This window comes from Anoplopoma fimbria, unplaced genomic scaffold, assembly GCF_027596085.1.
Source record: "Anoplopoma fimbria isolate UVic2021 breed Golden Eagle Sablefish unplaced genomic scaffold, Afim_UVic_2022 Un_contig_8885_pilon_pilon, whole genome shotgun sequence".
NCBI classification, from domain to species: Eukaryota; Metazoa; Chordata; class Actinopteri; order Perciformes; family Anoplopomatidae; genus Anoplopoma; species Anoplopoma fimbria.
The window spans coordinates 59,869-68,125 of record NW_026553620.1 but is presented as its reverse complement, the minus strand read 5'-3'; positions in this window follow the sequence as shown (position 1 = coordinate 68,125).

Below are 8,257 nucleotides of genomic sequence, written 5' to 3'. Positions count from 1 at the left end.
GTTTAATTGCATGAAATACAGTGGTTTCCCTTTGATAGACATGTCCAGTCTTTGAGTCATACCAACAATGAGTGGAAGCTAATGATTGAAAAACTTAAGGCATCTTTAGCGCTCTGTTTTGTTCTTAACTACCACTGCTGAAGCATTTTGAATTTGCCACTGTTCTGATTTGCGCCTCTAAGTGGCTTCTTCTCCATAGCAACAGGGACTGAGGCTCGTAGGTAGTGAAACATTTAGAACAATCTGGGCTGCCGAAAAAAAAACTGATTTCCTAAAACAGAGATTTCGCGTTTGTGTTTGAACTTGTTTCTTTGTCAGAGGATTTAACCACGTTGGTAAACCTGGTGGAGACACTGCATTGATTGCTTTAAAGCTGTACAAAGATTACAATCTGGACTGTATTTAAATAGATAACAGTATGAAAGAGGAAAAAGCTACAGGGCTCTATTTAATTTTAGAGATGTGTCTGTGCGCGTCCACCAACTAAAGCCTTGTATTTCACTACCAGTAAAAAAAAATCCTCTCGTCTGCTACTCCACCAGCCTTGGCTCCAGCCGGTACATTTAGAGCCAGCAAATTACCAAACAGGTGCAGGTGTGAAGTAAAGGAAACACAGCTTATAAAAAGGGCATTGTGAATGTGTTTTCACATTTCCCAGCTTTGTGCTGGCGTAAAGCTGGAGGCCACACGGTACCCACACTGAACAAAAAGCTAGGGGATTAACCTGTCAGTGGGGAATTGTAGGTGCTATACTTTATCCACCTTGGATGCAGCAGAAGTGTGCTAGGCCCATAAAGCAGTCCATGTATCAAACCATCCCCTGCAACTGTAAACTTTCCCAAAAACACAAGACTCCTTCACAACTCCTTCCTCTCACCTCACATTGTTTAGGGTTAAGGATAAATCATCTTTAGTCATAAAAGAGGTTGCTCTCATATGCATTCACGGGAAGTTTGTATTCCCCTTTGTAGTACGGCCCAGAAAATGCTCCGAGACAAGGATTCTGTAGGACATTGTTGGGATAAAATACAACAGTTACTTTTAACTTCCCTGCGCCTGGTGAAAGATTAATGTCCGAGACATCAACTTTAGAAAATAACAAAGTGGACCCTTGAAGATTTTTTGTCAGCCAGAAAATAATAAGACATAATCGTGATAATTAACTTTCTGTTTTCTCCTCTGACATCGCGGGGTTCTGCACACTCTAAGATAAAGCAGCTTGCCGGGAGGCCGGAGCTTCTTAAGAACCAGGAAGTTAGAGAAAAATAAAAATAAAATAACCCTTCTTCTTCTTCTCCCCACAATGCAATTCCTATAGGCAATTAAGGAACTGCTGACAACCAACCTGTTGTTACTCCCAATGTGTGAAATACAGCTGCTTGGTCAGTGCTCCTCGGAGTCTGACACCGATGTACAGCTTGCAACTATCTCCAATGTAATCACACCTGCGTCCTTATTACTCGCTCAGATCAACGTAGTATAAAAGATCCACACAGGGTGGGAAGGAGTGGAGGTGGATGGGTCAAACAAACAGGTCTTTAGTCTTGGGGATGGCTGTTAGCGTCCTGTGCGAAACTAAATGTAAGTGTTGACATTTTGCCTCAAGGGTCGTTAGTGTCGCAAGTCACATGACTTGTTTGTCTCTCGCTAGTCACGTAAGTCGTTGGTCAATCAAGTTAATGTTAGCCACGCTCTTTTCCTTAACCTAGCTAAGCGGTTTTGCTGCCTAAAGTCAACTTCCTGTGAAGATAGAAGTTTATTTAAAATAAGACAATATGCATGTAAGGAACGTTAACGACTTCCAACACTGACCCCAAAAAGGGATCTTAGACCATCATAGTTTGAAGCTTAAGAGGACTGACCAAGCCTTGCTATTTCACATTTTGGAGTAACAAAGTGAAAAAAATATGAAATAAGCATTAAGTCTTAAAAACAGCGTAATTGGCCAGTTGGTCTGTCCACTACTTTGGTCCATGTCCACAACTATTGACTGAATTAAAATCAAATTTTGTTCAGACATTCATGGTTCCCAGAGGATGAGTCCTAATGACTCTGGCTACCCATATCTTTCCTTTTTGCCCCCGGCAGCGCTCTTAGCAGTTTGATAAATTTCCGTGACGTTCATGTTCCTTGACCTTTCCTCTCAAATGTGTAATTTCCAATACTAAAAAAAATAGATAATATCTCCTGCACTTCTTTTCATAAAGCAAATATATCAATTTTGAATCATTATGCTCTGTGAGTTCAGAGGTGGCTCCAAAGATGAATATCCAAAATGCTCTACAGAAAAGAATAAACTTTCCTCACTTTACAAAGCACTTTGCTCCACCTAAAGCATGCCAGGGGCAGGGGCACGACTTCTTCCAAATCAGACACTTCCTTTTTTCACTTTACATTAACTTTAGTGTAAAAAAAAAAAAAAAAAAAAAAAAAAAAAAAAAAAAGTGCTGGCAGTTTGAAAGAAGGGGATTATTTTGAAAACGGCCCACAGCCACACTGCTTAGAATTGTATTTGCATATACACAAGCTAAACTAGCTTAATGGTGACTGACCTCTTATCATCTATGCTTCTTAATCTGCGACACACACACACACACACACACACACACACACACACACACACACACACACACACACACACACACACACACACACACACACACACACACACACACACACACACACACACACACACACACACACACACACACACACACACACACACACACACACACACACACACACACACACACACACACACACACACACACACACACACACACACACACACACACCAGCTGTAGCACTTGCTTTAGATAATGTGGTTTCTAGAGCCAGAGAGTTAAAGACAGGATGAAGACAGTTTTGAAAATGGTGAGAGAAGGGAAGACCTGATGAGAGGTAATTTATCATCAGCGTAGGCAAAGGTTTCTCTTTACCATCACCACAAATGCTCTCTAAACTAAGTTAGTTATCATTGTAACCATGACGATTAATGTCAACTAGTAATTTAAACCCAAACCATGATCTTTCCAAACCTCAACCACGTTGTGTGGGTGCTTGAACCTAACCAAACCCCAACCGTAGCACCGACACATTATAAAATGGATTTAAAATTTACGCCATGTAGCAGTTTTCTGTTTTCTGCTTTTTTTGCACTTGTTAGTGGAACAATACGAATAATAGAAGAAGATAGTAAAGATGGTTAGAAAGATAGCAGAATATTTAGGAAATAGGGGGATGTGCACTAAAAAGACAGAATCAATAGTATAAGGGCATTTCCACCTGATAGCAGGTATTAAGGTAAAAATGAAGGGTCTAACTTGAAGAACATCATTCTACAATTTCATCACATGGTGACTCTTATGAAATCAAACATAAATATCAACCATAAAGTTTGAACTCATGAGCCCATTGTGGACACTAAAATTACACCAAAAAGGTGAATCTATGTTTAATGCAGGACTTCTGATCAAAAGTATTACAGATTAAATAATAACATGCAGGCCTTATATAAGACCAAAAGCACAAATAAAATCAGAGCAGTGTTGGTGTGGTGCTTCAGCAGCGGTCTTAAAGGGCTGCTATATGAATTTGAAAGCCATCAGATGCCACTGTACCTGCTGCGTTTGAAATGCCGATCCTTTTGTTTTTTGTGGCACAAACAGAAAGCAAGCACCAAATTTTCAGAAGGCTTAATTCGCCCAAGTGAAAAGACAAAGGGGCAAGGAACAAAAGCACTAGGCTGGTGTAGTGAATGACTGATTGGCAAACTGAGAACAGCTGAGCAGGAGGTGAGGTGACTGCAGGGCTAATGAGGGCCAGGTGAAACTAATCAGGGCAATCAAAACTGGAGGGAAAACACACAAAGGCAGGAAGTGGAGTGATCCGAAACGAGAATTGGACTGAGTAAAAAAATAAAACATGACCCAGGAACAGATTACTTATTTGAGCAAACAACAGTATACGTGCGATTACATTTAACTTGCCAAAATGTTCAAAATAAATGTCACTGGTGTAAAACTGTTTAATGCGAAATAACATCCACCAAAAAAAGGTGTAAGAAACAGATAAACTGCAGTTGAGCTGGGCAGGAAAGACGCCAGCTCTCAGTAAATCAGTGGACAGCATCACATCATGTCTCCTGCTGCTGTTTTTTAGCCAGCAGAGTGAGCTTGAGTCTCTGTTCGGGGCACAGCTTTTTTCCCTCCAAGCCAGCTGTTTTTTTTACATCCAGATGGAATTCGAAAACAAACTTTTGTTCCCAAAAGTTGCAAAAAAAGCACAGCATGCAACCACCATCTGGTATTAAAGTGGAAGTCACTCCTCTTGAGCAGGGTCATCCACCTTGAATTAAGCCTTTCAAAACTATTCCCACCACTGCTGCTCTCAAGTAAATGCTGAGAGGCTCTTGTTGAGGAGCCAGGGACGGGTGGCTAACTGAGTGTAGCCCTTCATTAACCACTTAAGAAGATATGCAGGGCCCAAGAGTTGTTCCAAGTGTGTCCTGATTCATCTCCAGACTAAAAAACACAGTGATATAACACTTACACACTTCGTTTGTGTGTGTGTGTGTGTGTGTGTGTGTGTGTGTGTGTGTGTGTGTGTGTGTGTGTGTGTGTGTGTGTGTGTGTGTGTGTGTGTGTGTGTGTGTGTGTGTGTGTGTGTTTTACCTGTCTTGCGGGGACATACATATGTTTACACAGATACATTGTGGGGACTCGCCTTCCTTTTGGGGACAAAATGAGCACTACATGAATCAGTGCAATTTTGGGTTAAGACTTGGTTTAGGATTAGGGAAGGGTGAAGGTTAGGTTGGAAAGGTTATGGTCAGGTTAAATCTCCAGTTAATGAATGTTAGTCAATATTATGTCCCCAAAAGGCATAAAAACACAACTGTAAGTGTTTGTTTGGGAGGAATTTTGAAGCTTTTTACTTTATATTATTTACTTTACCTTAGGTGGGTGCTGACAAATGGTTTGGTCTTTAGCTCAGTGGTAGTGACGTGAAGTCATGCTACCATGTTGTAGCTTGTTTATAACATTAGCATTTTACTTCTAGCAATTGCATTTATGTGAATTCAGTTACATTGATAGGAAGACGAAACACGCAGGGACGCACCAACGCTTAATAGGACTTAATGTGATAAAATGACTTGCCGGGACAATAAAAACATACAGACATGAAATACATGCAAAGGAAAAGAGAGTAAAGAGAGAGTGCTTGCCTCCCAGGACGTCTTAAGGATAACAGTATTTCCATAATCCAAGGTCATGATAGAACTTTTTGAATAGGATCTTGCAATGTTTGTCACTTGTTACACACTAAGAAATCAAGGTGGGAATGGACTTAAAAATGTACAAAAGCTTTGTTGTTCCAGCTGTACCCTAGCAGGGTATGAGCACTGTACCTTCAACATTAGTACCTTATTTTACCTTCTTATCTGAACTACTATTAGAACATTTCTGCACCCCTATTGACAAAAATGGACCCATTGGAAAGGTACAGAATTGGTACCTAGTGGGATAAAGCTGGAGCAATATGTTATTTGCCTCAAATGAATGATTCACCAATAATTATTAAAATAATTAGTTCAAAACTTAATGGCATTTGAATGGAACAACCAACATGATTTTTTACTATTCATGTTCCATTTGAATGATATTATGCAATGTAAAGACCAGCTGAAATCATTAAAATGCACACCAACTAAATTACTTGTGAAGCAGACCACACAGACAACCAAATGAATGGAAATTTACCAGTATCCTATTTTATTTCAGGAAAAAAAACAACCTCTATTGATTTTTTGATTACTGAATTGCTGTGTCTTTTGCCTGCATCTTAAGCTTGTCTAAAGTACAATTATGTACCTTTCACTGTGAGCAACGATTTTGTACGTTTGAAATTAAACAAAGGTCAACTGTTATCACCAAAGGACTATTTACATACATGGTACTTCTCTGAAAAATGTACCTTTTGGGTACAGAAGCGATACCCCTATTTCTCTGTCGATGAACAGGAAAATAGCTAGTCACTTACATTTTTTGACTTGACGAGAACAGGTGAGTAACTGTAGTAGAAATCCCTGTCATCCATCACACCAAGGACAGGAACTAAAGTCAGGTTCATGGGGAGTCAACAAGATAGAAATTGGACAAAGGTGAAAGAAAAGCTTTTTGAGCCCCCATGCCCAAGGAAAGTGGCTCTGAGCTGACACAAAACGCTGTGCTGCACATAAATCAAATGTATGGAGCAACTGCTTATTTGTCTTTTCTATCTCAGGGCTAAAACAGCAGTGATCACAGATGGAGCTGTCTAAAGCCAAGCTCATATGCTCCACGTACTCAGAAACACTTGCAAAAAGCTGTCTTTGGAAAGTGAATACAGTAAACAGCCTGTTGGAGTGAGTTGACCCAGCAAGGAGAAAGTCAAAGCATGTCCAGAACACGGTGTGACCAAGGCCGAAGAGACCAAGACTGACAGAATATATGAAGACACTCTCTCTCTTCTTTTGATACCTTTTCAATTGTCCTAGTCCCTGTTTCCTTGGTAACCATTAACAGCAGACATGAGTCTTAGCAAAGAACCATGACCTCCTGATCTCACATGTGCAAGCTAAGGACACAGAATTCACTTCATCAGGGATTTCTAGTATTACTTTTATTTTGTTTACTTAATGGAAGCATAGCCATACACATCATTGAGGACGCCAAAGTCCTGAACTGGATGGTGATACGGTGAAGTGGACGATCTTGTCGTTACTGTCGCTGTGCTGTTCAACCCAAACAAAAACTCACCTGATCCATCTCAAACTATGCCATTACCTTAGAAAAATAAACTGTGTATGTTCTTTTGTAACTCTTCAACACAAACACCTGGCATAACTGAAGTGTAATAATGGAGTATTTTTGTTGAAATATATTATTGTAAAACACAATTTTTTCCTTAAGTTTATGTAGTTTGGGGCTAATTTCTTCAATTCACATCCAAACTGATGAAAACTCAAACACAAAGATTAAATAAAGGTGAATATAATTTGAGTGCATTATTTTTTCATATACATATACAAACACAGATGGTTAAAGAGAACAGTAGTGTGAATTTCCTTTTACTTGAACCCTTTAATTAAACATTGTCAACATTAATTTTCAGATGTTTGAGGCCGAACCCTTTTAGTAAGGTCAGTCTTTGGACCACAGTATTACTAAAACCTTGTTTATGGACATGAATGGAAGGAAGGAGATGAGAGAACACAATAGTATAAACTGACAAAAAACAAACTGATAGCGAATTCAACTCACATTCAACTTCATTTATGCAACCAAAGTGTCTTTTTCACTCGTGATGGATGCATGGAGCACAATTCAATGTCGCAGAGACCCTGTTTGCATCTGGCATTAACATGCGGACAGCGCTTAATACAAGTGTAAATGAACACCAAATTCATTGTGAACTGATAACTCAAACCACTTGCCGAGGTGGTCTGGAAAGCATTTCACCAAATCGCAGGAAAAGTAACAGGAAAACACATATTTAGCCTCCTTTTTTTCTCATCTCCAGTTGGTTTTTAAAATGCGTAAGCTTGCTTTGTCCACTACGTCTGTAAAGTTTGGATTGTGTTTATTGGTTTCATGGTGCTTCATGGTCTGTATTGTTTGGATTTCTTCTTCTTTTAATTTCCGCCAGATCATGCATCAAATTTAAATGCTGCCTCAGGCAGGTAAAAACTGACTATCCATTTGGTCTTTGCAATTGAAAATGATGTAGCCTTTGTGTTTACTTGCATATGGCAGGGAAAAGAGATCCGTTCTCAAGTGGTCACTCTAGACCCGTGTGGAGACGCATTCTAATGCCAGGTGTAAACAGGGCCTGATACTTATTTTGGTCTGTAGGACATTACTTGATTTTTCTGGAGGAAGGTTAATACCTATTGCCTATTTTAATGAATTACACAATAAAGTGAACATATCACATGTACTATTTATGGGATTAAGAGTTTTTAAGGTTAATTAATTACTGTTGTTGATTAGGACAAAAACATTATTCGTCCAAAATAGACTACAATATCTAATTTATAATAAGTATTTGATTAGAAGGCCATAGCCAGTACTCTGTGATTTGCTTGTTCAATAGGCACAAATAATACATTGCAAAATGTCAAAAATCTAAGCACAAAGATAAACCAATAAACACAATTTGGAAATAATCCTTTTAACAGTGACCTTTTAATAACATCTGCCTCACTCAGTAAGCT